The sequence below is a fragment of the Choloepus didactylus genome, chromosome 20 (assembly GCF_015220235.1).
Source record: "Choloepus didactylus isolate mChoDid1 chromosome 20, mChoDid1.pri, whole genome shotgun sequence".
Taxonomy (NCBI): Eukaryota; Metazoa; Chordata; class Mammalia; order Pilosa; family Megalonychidae; genus Choloepus; species Choloepus didactylus.
In genome coordinates, this window is record NC_051326.1 from 55829393 (window position 1) to 55848380 (window position 18988).

Here is an 18988-nt window from a genome sequence, read left to right on the forward strand (position 1 = left end):
TCTATGCCTGTCTCTCCATTGTATATCAGAAGCAGATAACTTCTTCTCTAGGTTTAACAGGTCCACAGACAGAGGGGCATTGTGCTCCAGGAGGGACCACACCAATACCTGGTTTTGATGAAACTTTGTACTAAGCATTGTTTCTAAAATGACTTAAGACTTTTGGGATATTGTGATGGAATGAATGTATTCTGCATATGAAGCTGTATGTACCCCAGAAAAACTTTTTCTTAAATTTAATCCATTTCTGTGGGTATAAATCCATTGCAAGTAAGAACTGTTGATAAAGTTCTTTCAGTTATGATGTGACCCACCTCGTTCAAGATAGGTCCTAATATGATTAGTGGAGTCTTTTATAAGCAGAGTAAAATTCAGAAAGACAGAGAGAAAGTTACAGGAAGCAAGACACTGGACATTCACAGAAGCCAGAAGAGAGGGGAGATACCAGAAGTCACTGCCATGTTCCTTGCCATGTGACAGAGGAGCCAAGGTTCGCTGGCAGCCAGCCCCAGAAAGCCACAGTCTTCTAGAAGAAAGCATCACCTTGATGACAACTTGATTTGGGCTCTCTTTTATCCTCAAAACCATGAGCAAATAAATTCCCATTTTTTAGCCTGACCTATTGCTTGTGCAGCCAAGGAAAATAAAAGATCATCAAAAACCTCCCAAGAAAAAAAAAACCCAGGACCAGACAGCTTCACTGGTGAATTCTCTCAAACTTTCAAAGTAGAATTTAACACCTGTCCTTCTCAAACTTTTTCAAAAGCTTGAAGAGAAGGAAAACTCTAGCTATCTCATTTTATGAAGCCAACATTACCCTAATACCAAAGCCACATAAATATACCACAAAAATTAAACTATAGATCAATATCTCTTATTCAAAGATACTCAATAAAATACTACAACATCAAATCTAACAGCGTATTAAAAGAATTACACACCATAACCAAGTGGGATTTATCTCAGGAATGCAAACATTGTTCAACATAAAAGATGTCAATGTAGCACACCATATTAATGGAATGAATAGAAAAAAAACACACACATGATCATCTAAATTTATGCAGAAAAGACAAAATCCAACACACTTTCATGATAAAAATACTGAGAAAAATAGGAATAAAAGGCAACTTCCAAAACAGGACAAAGGTCATACATAAAAACCCAGAGGTAAAATCATATTCAACAGTGAAAGACCAGAAGCTTTCCCTCTAAGATCTGGAACCAGACAAGGTTGCCTGCTTTCACCACTGCTCTTTGATATTGTTCTGCAAGCCCTTGTCAGAGCAATAAGGCAAGACAAAGAGATAAAAGGCATCCAAATCATAAAGGAGGAAGTAAAACATAGATATGCAGAGCCTTTATATAGAAGATCCCAAGGAATCCACAAGAAAACTCCTAGAATTGATAAATAAATTCAGCATAGTTATAGGCTACAAAATAAACCCGCACAAATACCAAAGAATATTCTGGAATAGAATTTTAAAAATAATCCCCATTCACAATAGCTCATAAAATAATAAAATACCTAAGAATAAATTTAATTAAGGAGATGAAGGACTTGTACACTGAAAACTGTAATACATTGCTGAATGTAGTAAAAGAAGATATAATTAAATGGTAAGATTCCCATTTTAATGGGTAGGAAGAACTAATATTATTAGAATATTAATATTATTCAAAAGTATCTACAGATTCAACACAATATCTCTCAAAATGCCAGGTAGCCTTTTTGCAGAAATGGAAAAGCTAATCCTCAAATTCATATGGAACTGCAAAGGCTGTGAATAGCCAAATCAATATTGCAAAGGAAGAAGAAGTTGGAGGTCTCACACTTCCCAATTTCAAAGCTTATTACAAAGCCACTGTAATCAAAGCAGTGTGTTATTGGCATAATGACAGATACATAGACCAATGGAATAGAATTGAGAGTTCATAAATAAACTCACCCCTCTATAGCCAACTGATTTTGATAAGGGGACCAAGTACATTGATGGAAAGAGTTGTCTTTTCAACAAACGGTGTTAGGAAAACTGGATATCCACATGCAAAAGATTGAAGTTAGGCCCCTACCTTACACCATGTATAAAAAAATAACTAAATGGTCAAGGATTTAAACATAAGAGCTACAATCATAGAAATCCTATAAGAAAGCATAGAGGAGCATTCATAAGCTTGGATTTGGTAGTGATTTCTTAGATATGACACCAAAGTCTCAATCTGAGAGTGTAAGTCTTGAAAATTTAAAGTGATAGGCTACTGCTAGTCCAGTGGATAGTCAAAGTATCCACTGCTTGGGCCTGGTCCATAAATCATTGCCAGGCTGTGAACCATTTGTGTCCTACCTGCAATGAGATAAGGAATTCGTCTATCAACTACATTCCTGGGGATACTGCTTATTTCAGCTGAAATGTTTTGTTTTGTGTTGTTTGTAACCAGAGTTTATTGATGATTCTTCATGCATTGATTAATATCCTGGCACAAGCTCCTTATCTTAATTGACACTTTGCATGGCATCGGCCACTGCTTTTGTATAATCAATGGGGAAACTGAGGCACAGGTAGGATTAAGTGACTTGCGTAAGCTCACATGGCAATTTATCACACAAATCTATGACTCCCAACTCCCTTCCACATACACTTTCTACTACCCCCTGCACACCTTTTGAACCATTTTTTAGATCCATATTTGGTTTTAATCATTTAACTCTAAGCTTTGTTAAAAAATAATAAGTTCATTCCTACTCCTTAGTATTCTTCAGGTTTATCTTACCCAGAAAGTTATTTTTTTTTTCTTTCCTGGTGGAAAAGAATCAGCATGTGTTATGGTGTTATTATTTAAATGTTTATAGTTTGCCATTTTCTGCACACCAAGTCCCCAGCAGCGTCTAGTCAGACGGTCTAACTCAGGTATCGTCTGCTCCATCTGGTCCTTGCCTTTCTGCAGGCAGGCCCCTGTATGGAGCAGCAGCTGAACGTCCATATGGTCTGAGGTGTAGCCCCAGGTAGAGCATATTGCAGCGTGCCAGTCGGCAGGCCCCGAGGCATGGAGAGCTGCTGGGAGGCACACATCTGAGTGAAGTGGACACTGTTGTGCCAAAATCAGAGGGCAGAAGGGGTTCTTGGCCTCCAGGATGATCTGGACTTCCAGGACCAGTTGGGGACCAAGAGGCAGCACTAAATTGCAAATGTCAGTGGCGAGGCAACATCCAAAGAGCGTAAAGAAAACTTACTCTGCTCTTTACTTGCTCTCAGCCCTCCTAGGTAGAGGGAAAGGATTTTGAATTGGTATGTTGATTGAAAACAAAGGGAAACTGATTGTTTCTAAACATCTCAAAATGGGATAATTTTAGTTTGGTATTTTCCTCAAATTTGGCATTTCTTTGCCTTAAGAGGTTTTTTCCCTCGGTTTAATTTCTAAAGATCTAAGAAAGGAAGAGTTTTCCTAAAGGAAATCTGTATTGGCACTTAATATTGGCACTAGCTCCTTGTTTTATTTGGACTTCATCAATAAAGTCAACATGTAGTGAGTTATGCTCATTAATCTTTGAAACATAAGAATTCCATCTAGAATTGAAAAATTCCTGATGAATGGCAGTGAAGAATAAAAAAAGAGATATTTTCCAGTGAATTGCAAGCATGACATCTTTCATGCCTATTCTCTTCTGGAGCCTTGGGAATCTTACCTGCCTTTGACAAAGATGTAACATTGGACCTCTATTCAATGGAATGTCTTGTTGGGGATACTAAGTAGCCCTCTCCACCAAATTTTACTATTCTGCATAACTTTCTGAATATTTTCAAGTATTTTAAAAAATGCTACCCATAAAGCCTGAGGACAGCTTTACAACGAAGCTTCCAGAGAACTAAGGTACTCATGGAAATGATTACATTTTTAGTATAACATTGGCTAGTCTTTATGAAAACATTTGGGATTTAGTTGAATTCCCCAAGCCAAAGGAGATATTGATGTATTAAATGCATATTTTTGAGGACACTGAAAATAGGACAAATCAAAGAATTAAAAAAACCCTTGTTTCTATGTCTATATTTAAAAACAGATAGAGTATATTTTATTTCCCAACATTCATAAATTCATGTGATTGCATAGAGATAAATCTGTTTGATTTATGAACTCTCCTGAGATAATCATAACCAATTGCCAATATCCATATACATTAAAGGAAAGTTTTGACTTTCTTTTACTTCTCATACTCTTCAGTGGGTGGAAAAATGTGCATTAAACTTCCCAAATATTTAGTGGTGACATCACTGAAGGGATCAGCTCAAGGAGCAGGGAGCAGAGATGGAATGATGAAAACAATTTTTACTAGTAATTTGCCTTATGAGAAGGGAGAGCATAATCTAAGTTTATAAATGATGTTGAATTATGAAATGTTATTGAAGTTTATAGTCATAAACAAAGCAAAATAAAATAGGGGCAGTGATAATATATAATGGCCATCATTTTTACAATTATCTCCAATTTATAGATGGTGAAACAGGTTCGGAGAGGTTACCTGATTTGTCAGAGATCACCAACTGGTAAGTAGAAGAGCAAAAGTTTGAAGCTAAGTTGGTCTATAAAAGCTGAGCTCTCAACCACTACACGTACTAACTGCCTCCACCCTAACAAACAAACATGATGGCCCCTCCTGCAGAAAAGAAGAGCTAACTTGCCAATTCCATGGAGAAAGAAGGGTCCTCAAAGCACATCAGAATACTCAATGAATTTTGGATTTCTGAGATCACTGGTTGAATACAAGCCAGCCAAAAAAAAAAAAAAAAACGCAAAATCTTTCTTACAAATTAAAGTAGAACTAAAAAAAATGTATAAACTTGGATTTTGAAACTAATTTTTAAATAAAATCAAAATCCAGCAATTATATGCAATTTTAACACATTTGATTTGGTGTGGCTTTCTCTAGTTACTCTGCCTATGAACACGTAATGATAAGGCTCCCAGGCATCAGGGATTGCGCATCATCAGTCTCCTGGCATGGAGGCTTTTGATGTGAAGAGGTGAATGCAGCTCACTTTTTTAGGAAGGGCGCGTTGACCGGATCAGAGTCGATTTTTCTATGCCAAGTGATAAAACTGAGGTCCAGTTCCCTGTGAGCAACCCACTTCTATGTCCTTAGGGATCTGCTAGGATAATCCATCTGAAATTATCTGCTTTGCTGAGAAGGTCAACTGCCTGTATCCTTACCCAGGATAGCCTTGGACCCGGTTCAAAGAGAGTTGTTTTCTTCTCTGCTGGACTCACTTGGCTGGCAAAGGAGGGGCTGACAGTGGTTGGGAGACTTTTTGGAGATGCCTGTAAAAGTTGAGGACAGTCCAAATAAAGGGTTCAAAGCACAATAATAGACCAAGGGTTAGTATACACTCAGAGTATTAGAATTTATTTCTAGAAGGATAATGTTAAACAACAGTTCCATAGCTTTACTGAGACTAAATAGGAATTAAGGTCACTTAAAAGGAAGAAAAGAAAGTAAGGTCCAATATAAAAACACATTTTCAGATCCTGAGCAAGGAATTTTATAATGTTAAAAGGCATGCTGAGTGTTGGAAGCAATGCAGTTATTTTAGATTATTTGCTTTTCTTTTTCCTTTGGTTATGGTTTGTTAATCTTCTTGGGGTATGGTAGGAACATGTTGGAAGCAAAGTAGTTATTTTAGGTTATTTGCTTTTCTTAATCCTTTGCTTGGTTTTGTTTGAAATGTTGTGGGTTTTTTTTTTTATTGTTGTTGATTGTTATTTTTTTAAATTTTTTGATAAAGTTAAAAAAAAAATAAGGAATGCTGCAGATATCTGAGGAATGATCTTTGAGGAACTATTTCAAAATGGACCAGATGATTCTTTTTGAAGTCAACTCACTAACCTGGTCAGGTGGCATGACATTTTAAATTACTTTCTGAATAGATAATAGTGTTTAGAACAATGATACAGCAGATCTTCCAGGGAGGTTACTTGGTTACTCCTTTAGCTATATCACCTCTAACTCTGAACACATTTAAACAGGAAACTTCCTTTTCTTGCTATGTGTTAATGCCTATAATATCAATATTGTTAAAAACCCTAGGGGCATTAATTGTATGCAAAACGCTTTACACTGTCACTTTTCTTTGCATCTTCACACCCAACAGTGAAGGATATCTAGATTTCAAATCCTCCAGTCAACCAATTATTTGTGAGCTTTAATTGTGCACCTGCTATGGGCAATACAGAGCTTTGTCTTGCCTTTTACTCTCCTCGTCACCATGTCAAAGAGACTTATTTTGGGGTCATTTTAATTCTGAGTCCTTTACTGCGTTTGTTCCCCCATTGTCTCTAAACTCTTTTCATGCTTTCCCAAATGTTGTTACCTTCAACATGAGCCTTTCTCACCTTGAATCAAGCATGATATTCTCAATATTTATAGTACAGTACACAGTGCGGCTAAAATACGCCTAGCAATACCAAAACAATAACATCTGCTTTCCAAGAAGGGTGTATTTCTGAATTCCATCTGAAAATGCATATTCTTTTGCACTTTATTGCCTGTTATTTACACTGTTAATATTTTTAGACCACTTATTGTGGGGTATTGTTATGTAAGAAGGTGTTTCAGGACACCATTTGTTTGGAAGATTCTCCTTGAGATCCAGTTGCTTTACAATTTCTCGAGTCACTGAGTCCCACAATAGCTAAGGCTCAATTGGCTTTACTGTGCTGCTCATGGCAAAGAATCTGTTCAGCTTCTCTTCCAAACAAAGGACTTAGCTGAGTAGCAATGTTATCAAATATTTGCAGACAGGTACTGCAGAAGGGATCCTACTTTGGGTGGGAGTGAGGAGAAGGAGCTGTCTGTAGCCTGGGATTTGGGATTGTTAACTCCTGATACTAGTAGCTTCTGGGTGTTAACCCTTGTGAGTTCTCAGAAAGCACTGAGAATTGCATTTCTTCTAATGCATGTTTCAGAACAGATGCTATCGTTGCTGGAGGAGAGAAGAAGGTTCTGGACTGGCAACAAAAATAAAAAAAAAAAGAAAAAGAAAAAGGCATGAAGACCTTAGGTGAGATGTAAGACTTGTAGAAAGGGAAAAAATAGGCATTCAGTCTTCTTGAAACTCAACAAAAGAACTTAGAAGGTAGGAATTTCTCCATTAAAATGAAGGTTCATAGTTATATTCATGACCAGAAGGACAATGTTATAAATTACTGTATTATTTTACTCATGCTAATCCTGTGACTTGTTAATCCCATTTCCTGTCCTGCCTGTGCCTTCCTCTACTTGTTCTTTAAGATCCAATTTAAACGTATAACCTGATCCAATTTTCAGGTCAGAAAAAAACCAAACAACACTCTTCCTTCCACTCATCCATAAGGCAAGTTCTGCTTCTCTGGGAAGGCACTTGTTTCCTCCAGAGAACATTTGTTTCCCACAGCCTGCGACGGGGCACCCTTCTGTTTATCTTGGAATCCAGTCCAGAATGTCTACAATTGGATGCACAGAGTAGGTGCTCAGGAAGTGTTTGTCAAATTGAATTTAAATTAGGTATGTGGGATTCTAGTGATGGAAAGCTCTTGGCAATAGTGTGCTTCAATGTTCCCACTTAAGAGAAGAGATGTGACCTTATGAGAACTAGATACACAAAAGGCAGAGCCTGTGTGTGGCATCTATTTCAAGGTAGGGAAATCAGAAATGGAAAGAGCAGTTTATTAGGAAAATATCTCAAATATGTTAATGAATGCAACCCCAAACCCTTGATGACAAGAGCCATTGGTGGAATAAGAGATGTTAAAAGAAGGTTGTTTTCATGTGTCAAACATTATTTTCATAGAAGAGGCAAAATTAACAATCCAACCTAAAGAATTTGAGAACAGAATACTAAAAATGGGCCTTGAAATAAGACACAGACATTTCCTTTCAAATATATAAATATCTTCAGCTGTTTCTTAAGATTTCCTGCAGGAGAAAAATAGATACTTGAGTAATATCTATTACTTATGTCACTTACTTGATTGTGAGCTTCATGAGGTCAGGGGTTTTGTTATTACCTTCACAGAGCTCCCCTGATGTCCTGGTCTTCCCCACAAAACACACACATACACAGGCACACACACACATGCCTAACATAGCACCTCATGTAATATGGGTGCTCAGTAAATGTTTTAAATAAAGGGTACTATTAGGAATTTACCCAGGATAGCACTTTTCTAGGCACTGGTGTTATGAAATTAAGTACAATAAAATTTCTGTCTTGCTGAGGGATTTATAATCCAGTGGACCAGTATAAATTTCATGTTTGTAAATTTCAGTTAAATATGACAGGTAAATAGTATAAGAGGTTGCCAAGGAAGAGTCGGTTAAATTTACTTACAAAGAGCAGATAATGCTCCACAAATGAAATGTTCAAACCATATTTTTTAATACAAATGGGCAAACTTTATTTATGGACATTGATATATGAATTTCACATAATTTCCATGCATTTGAAACATTCTTTTTTTTTTAAATTTTTTTTCCAATCACTTAAAACTGTAAAAGCCATTCTTAGCACAGACGGTGTATCAAAGCAGGCTGTGGGTTGCTATTTGCTGATGTTTGATCTAAATCATTTGTTGTACTTTTCTTTCAACTCTGTACGTTTGAAAATTTTTGAAACAAAAGCTTAGGAAAACAAATACAATAAAAAAGAAACAGAAGTCCTACTGCTTCTAACAGGGACATCTAGAAGTTGACTCCAAATTTGCTCAATGCCCAAACTTCTTCTGTATGTTGACTTCTTTTTTTTTCAATACAATTTTATTGTGATATATTCACACACCATATATATCATCCAAAGAATACAATCAATGGCTCACAGTGTTATCATATATTGTGAATTCATTACCACAATCAATTTTAGAAACTTTTCATTACTCCAAAAAAATAGTGAAAGTAAAAATAGAAAAGAACATCCAAAATCCCATACCCCTTAAACACCCTATTATTTACTTATACTATTTTTTTGTCTTCATTTTATCACTCATCTGCCCATACCCTCGATAAAGTGAGTGTCAGTCACAGGGTTTCACAATCAAATAGTCATTCCATAAAAGCTGTATACTTACACAATCATTATCAAGAATCAGGGCTACTGGATTACAGTTCAACAATCTTAGGTATCTCCTTCTATCTATTCTAGTACACTTGAAACTAAAAAAGAATATCTATATAGTGCATAAGAATAACCTCTAGAATGACCTCTCAACTCCATTGGAAATATCTCAGCCACTGAAACTTTATTTTGTTCTATTTCTTTTTCCCCTTTTGATCAAGAAGTCTTCCTTAATTCCATGATGCCAGGGCCACGTTCATCCCTGGGAATCATGTTCCACATTGCCAGGAAGATTTACACCCTGGGATTGATGTCCCATGTAGTAGGGGGAGAGTAGTGAGTTTACCTGCCAAGTTGGCTTAGAGAGTGAGGCCAAATCTGAGCAGCAAAACAGGTTCTCTGGGGGTGATTCTTAGGCATAATTATAAGTAGGCTTAGCTTCTCCTTTGCAGGAATAAGTTTTATAAGGGCAAGCCTCAAGATTGGGGACTTGGCTTATTCAAGTGGTAGTCCCTAATGCTTGAGAGGATATCTGGATTTCCCCAGGTGGAAAAGTTTAATATTTCCGCATTATTCACCAGTCCCTCAAGGGGACTTTGCATATACTTCTTTATTTTCTGCCCCAAATACTCTGGAATGTATCAGGATATTACATTAACTTGTGCTGAATAACAGGATCTCATTCCCTTTTCTAGGTTCCATGTAATTATGTTGTCAAACTGTATTTTGAAGTAGACATTTTCCAGGTAGACTGGAGTGGGTGATGGAGGATACCATCTAATGTAGAGGCACCTGAATAAGTCACAGGATAGATATGTAATGAATTCAAAAACCTTCAAGTAGTTTACTGTAACTAATGTATTAATAGGGTGTGTACGTGTGTGTGTGTGTATGTGACATAAGATGCCCTATAGCGTTAGTTTGGAGTCATTTTTAATCATTTGGAGACATTTCTAACCATAATCTAATCATTATGTTGGAGACACTTATAGAAGGGCCATTTTTGGGGAATTGAATCATGTCCCCCACAAAAGTCATGTTCAAAACCCACCTCCTGGTCCTGTGGGTATGAAGCCCTTTGTAAATAGGAACTGTGAAGATGCTATTAGATAGGATGAGCTAGAACTGAATGAAGGTGGGTCTAAATCCACTGTGGCTGATGTCCTCATAAGCAGAGGAAAGTGCCAGGGGGAGGAAAAGCAAGGGGGAGCAGCCACAATGTGGAAGTCAACAGAACCCAGAAGAAACAGGAGAAGATACTCCTATGTGCAGTGCCAAATGACAAACAAACAAACAAACAAACAAGGAACTCCAAGATTGTACCAACCAGAAGACACCAAGTCTGGGAGGAAGCAGACATTCTAGCCTCAGAAACCATGAGCCAATAAATTGCTGTGGTTAAGCCAACCCATTGTATGGTAACAGCAGCTGGGAAACCAAAACAGTTTTTGTTACTGGAAAGTAGGGTGCTGCTAGGACAAATACCTAAAAATGTGCAAAAGGCTTTGGAATTGGGTAGTGGCCAGAAGAATTTTGAGGTGCTATGTAGAAAAAGCCTAGATTGCTTTGAAAAGAATGTTGATAGAAATGTGGACATTAAATTTACCTCCAGCAAGGCCTTAGAAGGAAATGATGAAAGTGTTATGGGAAACTGGAAGAAAGGCACTCCTTGTTATAAATGGCAGAGAAATTGGCAAAATTGAGTTCTGACGTTGGATGGAAGGCAGAACTTGAAAGTGATGAACTTGGATATTTAGCTGAGGAGATTTCCAAGCTAAGTGTGGAAGATGCAGCTAGTTTCTCCTTGCAGCTTATAGTGAAATGAGAGAGGGAGGAGATAAACTGAGGATTGAACTGCTATGCACAAGGAGAGCAGTGATTAGTAATTTGACAAACTCTCAGCCTATCAAGAGAGCATGCTCTGATCAATCGTGACCTCCCTGAGCTTCTGGAAAGTGCATTTCCAGAGACCAAGATTCCAAGTGAGAGTTTAACTGAACAACCCTTTACTAAAGAAGGGGTAGCTTAACATGGACCCAGCCAGCCATTTCAGTATAAATGAGGGTTGGAAAAGCAGTTATCCAAGAAGGAAAGTTGTCTTGTCTGAGGGTTGGCATCCATTTGAACTGCTTGCAAAGGTGTCAAAATTTTTTAAAAATTGTTATGGGCAGATCCACTGCCAACCTAGACTGAAAGAGACAGAGAAGAGACAAATTAAAGGAAGAATGACTTTAAGGGCAGAACCAAGGAAGCAAAAGTCTGGACTGAAATATCTACTTCGGCCAGAGAACAAACCCACCCATGTGTGTGGAAAAGGTGGGTCCACTCTTGTACTTAGAAATGTCAGGCCATCCACCCCAGTGCTAGGAGTTGGTGGGCCTTGCACCCCCTTATTCAGGGAGAGTGCCACCGTGCCAGTGCTTGGGGATGCTGGGGCCTGTGCTCCAGCATTCCTGATGAGCCTGGCCTCCATTATGAGGCTCAGAGAGGGTGGAGCCTACACTGCAGTGCTCTGGGAGAGCATGGCCACTGAGCAAGCACTTGGAAGGGTGAGGTTGCCCCTCCATCAGGCCTCGAGAACAAGGAATCAAGTCTCAGATGGCCCTCAGACTTTAGGATCTACTGGAGTTTGCCCTGCTGGGTTTCAGACTTGTTTGGGACCGGTGACCCGTTTTCCTCCTAATTCTCCCTTCTGGTTTGGGAGTGTTTATCCTATGTCTGCCCCTCCATTGTCAATTGAAAGCAGATTAACTTTGTTTTCTAGGTTTCCAGGTCCACAGATGGGGAGAGGCATTTTACTTCAGGATGGACCACACCCATAACTGGTTTTGATGAGCCTTTAGCATTGTTGCTGAAATGACTTAAGGCTTTTGGGATGTTGTGATGAAATAAATGTATTTCACATGAGGTAAGAGCATGTCATTTTGGGGTCCAGAGGGTGGACTGTTGGTGTCTGAATCGTGTCCCCCCAAAAGGCATGTTCAAATCCCAAACCCTGGTCCTTGGGTGTGACCCATAGGGCCTTCGAAGATGTTACAAGTTCAAACGTGCCCAAACTGAATGAAGGTGGGTCTTAATACAATATGGCTTAAGTCCTTATAAGCAAAGGAAATTGGACATAGATGGAGAAGCCATGGGGAGCAGCCATAAGCTGGAAGTCTGGGGAACTTAGAGAAGAAAGAAGAAGATGCTGCCATGTGCATTGCCATAGGACAGAAAAGCCAAGGACTGAAGATTGCCTGCAGCCAGCTCCAGAATCCTACAGTCTTTGGAGAGAAAACATCACTTTGCTGACCCTTGATTTTGGACTTCTCCTAGCCTCAAAAGAGTGAGCTAATAAATTCCTGTTGTTTAAGCCAACCCATTATATGGTATTTGTTCTAGCAGCTAGGAAACAAAACAGCCATCAATATTATTTACGATAATGATGCTTTAGTTTACTGAAATGTCATTTATTAGGACCTAGCTGTTGCTGGCACACAGTTGATATTAGGAAACAGCATTTCCACTTATATTAACAAATTGAGAAGAACTTTAAGTAGTACACAGAAACATAGACATACTGGCATTTTGGTATTTAAAGGAACCCAAATGTTAACTAGCCTAGTCCCTTCATTTTATAGAGAAAGAAATGAAGGCTAGGGAGGAAGTTGAGGGACTTGATCAAAGTGGCACTGTCAGCCAGCGATTGACTCATAGTTAGATTTGTAGACACATCGAATGCCACACCTGGAAGGTTCTTAGGTCATCGAGTGTGATCTTTCCGTAGAGAAAGATGGAAGACCAAGAAAAGTTGAGGATATTGCTCAAAGCTCCCAAAGTTGAGGATAACAGGGGCAGAGCCTAGGTTCTCTTAACAAGCAAACTGTAATTTTCCTTGATAACAGGATTTTCTATGAATGGGCGCAATCTATGAAGAAAGAGGTTTGGAAAAGGAATTGTAGAGGATGGGGAGGGTTGGAAGAGGAATGGGTTAGAGGAGATAATTTCACTTGTTAAAACTGCATTTCCCAACTAATATAATAAAACAAAAACTCCCTTTAATACAGAAATTCCCCAAAGTCTGCATTTCCCAGACCTTGGTCTGTACTTGATACCTTTGCTGTCTACCTACCTACTCTCAATGCTTATCTCTGATCTAGAACCTACTCCACTGTATCATACTGATCAATCGATTCGCTTATATCCTGCATTATGCTAAACTCCTTGAGGTCAGGGACAGTGTGTCCATCATTCATCCCTGTGGCCCCAGAACATAGAACCAAGCCTGGCAAATAGCAGAGATGGTCAATAAACTTTTGCTGGATTAATATGCAGCAACAGATGAAAAGCCCTAAAGAGTCTGTCAAATCATTTTTGCATAATTCATAATTCCTTTTACCTCATTTTAAACACCTGGCATTTAACCCAAGCTTCTCATATATGGCTTATCTATAATTGAGGAAAAATCAGAAAATTGCACTCATGTTACTTAAATTCCCAAGATGAGAACAGATGGTGATTTAAAAAGTTATGAAAAGGAATTAATGACAAAGAAGACAATGGCAAGAAAAATCAATGCTTTCTCTGTCAGCAGAAATCTGGGTGAAGTCATGAGAGGAACTCCAGAAGTTTTCGTCTTGTTTTAGTTCCACTTTTGACCCAGTTTCTCTCTGCAGTCAATCCACAAGCTGTAGCCAAGGGCTCTGTGACACTCAGTGACATTCACTCCAACTGGCAGAAACAATGTGACAATCAGGCCTATTTTTAAGCAGCAGTTGAACTGAATTCATGTTAAGAGAAAAAGGCCTGGGGCAGGGGGCAGGGTACGAGGGCCAGGAGAGGGAATGAAAGAGAAAGAGAGATTTTCAGGAGAGCCAGTGAGGTGAGGAGCCCTATCAAAGGAGAGGGGAGAGCCGCTTCATTTGGGAACCTGGGAGAACAAGAATAAAAGGAAAGCTGAGTCCAGACCTTGTTGGCAGAGTTGACTCTTTCTGTCCTGATATTTGTGCCTAATTTTCTGACGGGTTTCTGACATTTTGGCAGTTCTAGGATACTGTAAGGCCATGGAGACACCACAGGGCACTCAGAGACCCTCAGACTTAAAGCCCGTTTCACGGATTTGGACAGTCACTGTCCAACAACTGTTGTGTGTATGTGTGTGTGTGTGTGTGTGTGTGTGTGTGTGTGTGTGTGTGTGTGTGTGTGAAGGCCAGGGGAGGGTGGTAAGGCAAAGGTGAGGGCACCAGTGGAAAAAAAATGAGCAAAATCCTTGCCAGTGACAGTTCTTAATTGCCTTAGGGGGCAGCGTCAAACCTTAATTTTTCTCTAGTCTAGAGAAATTCCAAAGGATCTGGGAGAGAGAGAATAAACAATAATAACTGATATAATTTGAGTTTATTTTTAACTCATTTGAGAGATACAACAGAAAAAATGTGTAACCCTGTCATAGACTTCATATCCCATTAGATAGTTTTAAAAATTGTCAAAAATAGTCACAATAAGGAAACTGTAGAGCAGCAAGCAGAGTTGTAAAATTAGGGTCATTGAACAGTCTTCTTGCTGTTACCGATTTCCTCAGGGTGCCAGATTTTCTCCTCGGGTGTAGACTAGAATGAGCAGTAAGAAGCTTGCTAGGAAAGCCTACATTTACAAGAAAAGGAAAAGGACAAAGGACAAAGGACGTGGCGTGTGGCAGAGAGATCCCTGCCTCTGAGCATCCGGGTGTCTTCACATACAGCTGCAGTTTGTGGAAGTGTCTGAGCTCCCCCGCCTTGGTTTGCAAGCTTATCAGGGGTGAGAACAGGCACAGGGGCAAAGCTTACTGGCCAGGTTACAGACATTTCACTGGGCCACCCAGAGCTGCCTCTGCTCCCGGCTCCGGTTGTCATTGGTGTTTGTGGGTGGGAGCAGCTCATAGCAAAATCATCAGAAGATGCTCCAAGGGAGGCCAAGCATCCAGACACCTTGCAGAACCTGGGAGGCGATATAGACAATATGCTTCTCTTTCCTGTGTGGCTCTAAAAGGTCCTTGAGCCTCCCAAGCTGAAAGGGGAGCCCCGGGATTTTGAATTCATAGGGGTTTAGTTGCCTCATGCTGTGTATCTTGCTTTCAACCCAAAAGACCACATATCTATGTGACTCTCCTTGTTCCAGTAGACAGATAATGGGGCTTTCTTAATATACCTAATAGGTAAGGATGAAGGAGATTATTAGGAGATCCCACAGCTACACTTTGATGATGAAGCTTACTGCAAGGAGAGTGATAGGTCTAGGGGGCAAATGTTCAAGAAGTCACCCTCTACTCACTGTGGTTGTTTTCTAGGATGTCCCTATAAGCTCCACCTGTATCTGCAGGTCCTCCCCATCCTGTCTTCTCTCAGGTGAAGATCAAGGGAGGCAAAATGCATCTCACAGGTGATGCTAAATGTGGTATATATGCTAAAGGCTTGTTTTCATATTTATATTTTTAGCATTTTGTACCTCCATAATGGTTTTGAAATTCCAATAACTTTAACATTTCTGTACATTACTCAGATATGGTAAACAGTTCTCTCTCTCTCTCTTTCCCTCTCTGCAGTGATATTAATCATGCTATTTGTTTTTCCAGCTGCACTTACCTGTTTTGTCAGCACTTCATTGAGGAATGAATTCTACTCAGAATGACTAAATGGCAAAATGCTTTGGTAATCCTAGAATAATAATTCTTTTACAATGGCTATAGATGGATATTCTTTAACATGGCTGACTTTGGGGCAGAGCCTGATTTTAATTATGATGCTGTATCTGAAACATGCTCCAACAGGGTTGTACTTTATTTCAAAATATAATCCATACTGTATGAAATTTCAGGTCAGCTGCCAGATATCGTGTACTTTGCAGCAAATAAGGGGCAGCATGGATTAAAAGATCATCAGCCACTGTGCCTTTTGAGGGGTAGGGATATAAAAGGCCAAAATTGGGAGATTGTCATTTATCAAAGACTTGCCAGAATGGAAATACTAAATACTACTTACTGCATACTTTACATGAGTTATCTCATGGGACATGCTCTATTTTAATCTTAATCCATGTGCTAACAGTAATAAACCTCTTTCACAGAAGAGGAAATCGTTTTCAAGAAGTCATGGTCCTTACCCAAAGTCACCAGTTAGGGTGGCATGCCTGATTATGGACTTATGATAATACAATGACTACTAAAGAAGAGAGAGAGAGAATAAAAAAACAGACTTGGGTAAGTTTGATGCAAAATGTTTAAAACCCCCTATGATCCGACTGCTTTATGGAATTCAGGGTGTTGATCTGAGGTAAAATAAATATGACATATTTTAACAGCCTGTTAACCAGTCTGCTGTTTAATAAAAAATCAAATATTTTGATAAAGTCTATGGTAGGATTGCTGCAAGATAATGCATTTTTCACTGAAAGAGTGTCTGATGTTTTTTCTCCGAATGGCCGTTATAAATGTCAGAAGAGGAGTGTCTTGGAAGTTTCTGTGCAATTTGTGTTTGTGTATGTGTGAGTGCATTTGTGTATTTTAGAGGGAGATGCATTCATGGAAACGTGGTAGTTACACATGCATAGAAACTGGTAACAGGTTATCTCAGGGGAGAATTAGAAAATGAGGGTCAGGGACAAAAGAAAGACATTTTTCAACTCCTTATACCCCTTATACCACCTGAGCTATTTTTACTATGTACAGTTTTTATTGTGGAAGAAAAAAATTAGTGTACGATACATCTTGCTCCTGTATCTGTGCAAACAGAATGAGTCCCATAGCTATTCTCTAATGACCCATGGGCAAATATTCTGTTTTTTGATCTTCTTGGTTCTTATAGTTCCTCCAGAAACTAGAGTATCAAAGAAGAAGTGAGTTTCTCCCTCTAATTAAGGACTTTGCATTGCAGCAGAGCTGGAACTTAGAAGAGATTGTGCTTTCTGTAATCATCCATTTAGTTTGCAGAGCCAGATTTTATAGCGGCTCGCCCTCAGCAAAACAGAGGAATGCACTTAAGAAGCATCATTGGTACAGTTTAATAAAACAAAAGCAGCTCCGTTTTTGTATTTCACAACATAATATGAACAACACACAATATTTATTCAGATCCCTCAGCTCCTAAAATCATTGTTAAAAGCTTGCATGTGGTTCTTTAAATGCTTAAAATGTTTCCTGTCCTCCTTTAACCTATATCCTTTGAAGTGTTCTCCCCAGGTGCTTTCATTTCCTTTTCAGCTCCCCTTTGAGAAGGAGAATAGGGGATCTGGAGGCTGGGGTTCCAAGTCGGGGTCCCCATCAACAAGGTGGCTTGTCATCCATCTCTCTGGATTTCACTTTTCTCACCTGCAGTATGAAGGATATGGACAGGGCATTCTCTAAGAATCCTCCTGGCTTACAAATATTTTTATTCTCGTTCTCAAGAGAATCGCAGAGGTCCAGACCCCACAGTGTGCCCTCTCACAGATCAAGGAGAGTTTTACATTTTTCTAGGAAAGGGGACCCATGTGCAAGCCCTAAAGACTTACTGTCCCCCAATTGCTGCATTTATAATGAACTCAAATGCATACGTAGTCCACAATTGTTTCGAAGGCATCTCATTATTTTTGTTGTTATTGATTTTTTAAGTGTGTTCATCATTCAGGTTCTAAATCCATTACAAAGAACAAATACACATTTAAATATTTATTATTATCCAAGATTGTGGTCATACACTTCCTTATCCTCCCACTCCCATCTGCTCCGTGATTGACTGAACAGATGGGTGTTGCACCAGTTCTAAAAGCCAGAACACAAGGGCTGTGTGATTTAGACTAAAAGAAGCTAAGTAGCAAAGGCAGATGAAGTATATAGGTTTATCATTCCTTTTCTTCTTATGTCTTTCCTTATTAGTTGAGCAGGAATTTCCTAGCACTTTTTGAAATTCACAACTGTGGTAGGTCAAGGAAGACAGAAAAAAGAATAATGACTGCAGAATTATTTAGGTCTTCTCTTGGATTTCTTTGTTCCATTTGGCAACATTATCCACCCCAGTTTTCCAAGCAAGAGAACTTGTCATTATATTAAACTCTTCATCCCTTTTTACACCTCTGTGTGTAAGTTAGTTATCAAATTATAAGCATTTTTAAGCCTGCAATATTGCTTGAATCTATTCCCTTATCACCAGCCCCACTGCTCAACCTCATTCAAGCTTTCAGCTCTTCTCATCAGTGTATCTTCCATATTTCTAACTTTCTGTAAAACAAATAGAGATATGCAAAGGCACTCTGGGAGCCCAGAGGAAGAGAGAAAATGAAAATGCGTGGAGACATGGAAGAAAACAACTTAGTCTTGGGGTACAGGCTGTGTACATAGGTCTGGGGTAGAATGCAGCAGACTTGCTTAAATCCTGCTAGGCAGTTTGGCCTTAATGCAATAGGCTACAGGGTACAATCTGAGTTTTTTGAAAACAAGAACTACATGATTGCTTCTGTGTTATAAAAAGATGATTCTAGTGAGGAAATGGAGAAAGGACCAGAGGGGATAGATTAGTTATTACATAAGTCCAGATGAAAAATCATCAGAGACTAAAATATATGAGTACCAGGGTTTATGGACAGAAGGGAATGAATGAGAGGTTCACTTCTGTCATAGAATCAGCAGGAAATGATTATTGGAGACGGAATGAATGCAAGAGAGAGAGAACTTAGGTTGATGTCCAGGTTTCCTACTTCAGTGACTGTGTTGACATTTGTCCCAGAAGAGAGGTAGAGAATACAGAAATGGCAGAAGAGCAGAAAAAGAAAACAAGGAGAAGGAATGACAGGTAGTTTTAAAAATGTTGGCTTTTACCTAGCCATTGAGTTATCCATGTAGAGATGTTTAGAAGGCAATATATAATTAATATAATGCAACTTCTATTGATTAAAAAGTAGTGGTCTTGTGTGATTGT

At 38.9% G+C, this 18988-nt stretch overlaps 1 pseudogene; it reads right to left on the reverse strand.

The window, feature by feature from the left end:
* The window catches only part of LOC119516494, a 70463-nt pseudogene that overhangs the window by 32194 nt on the left and 19281 nt on the right, over window positions 1-18988 (reverse strand).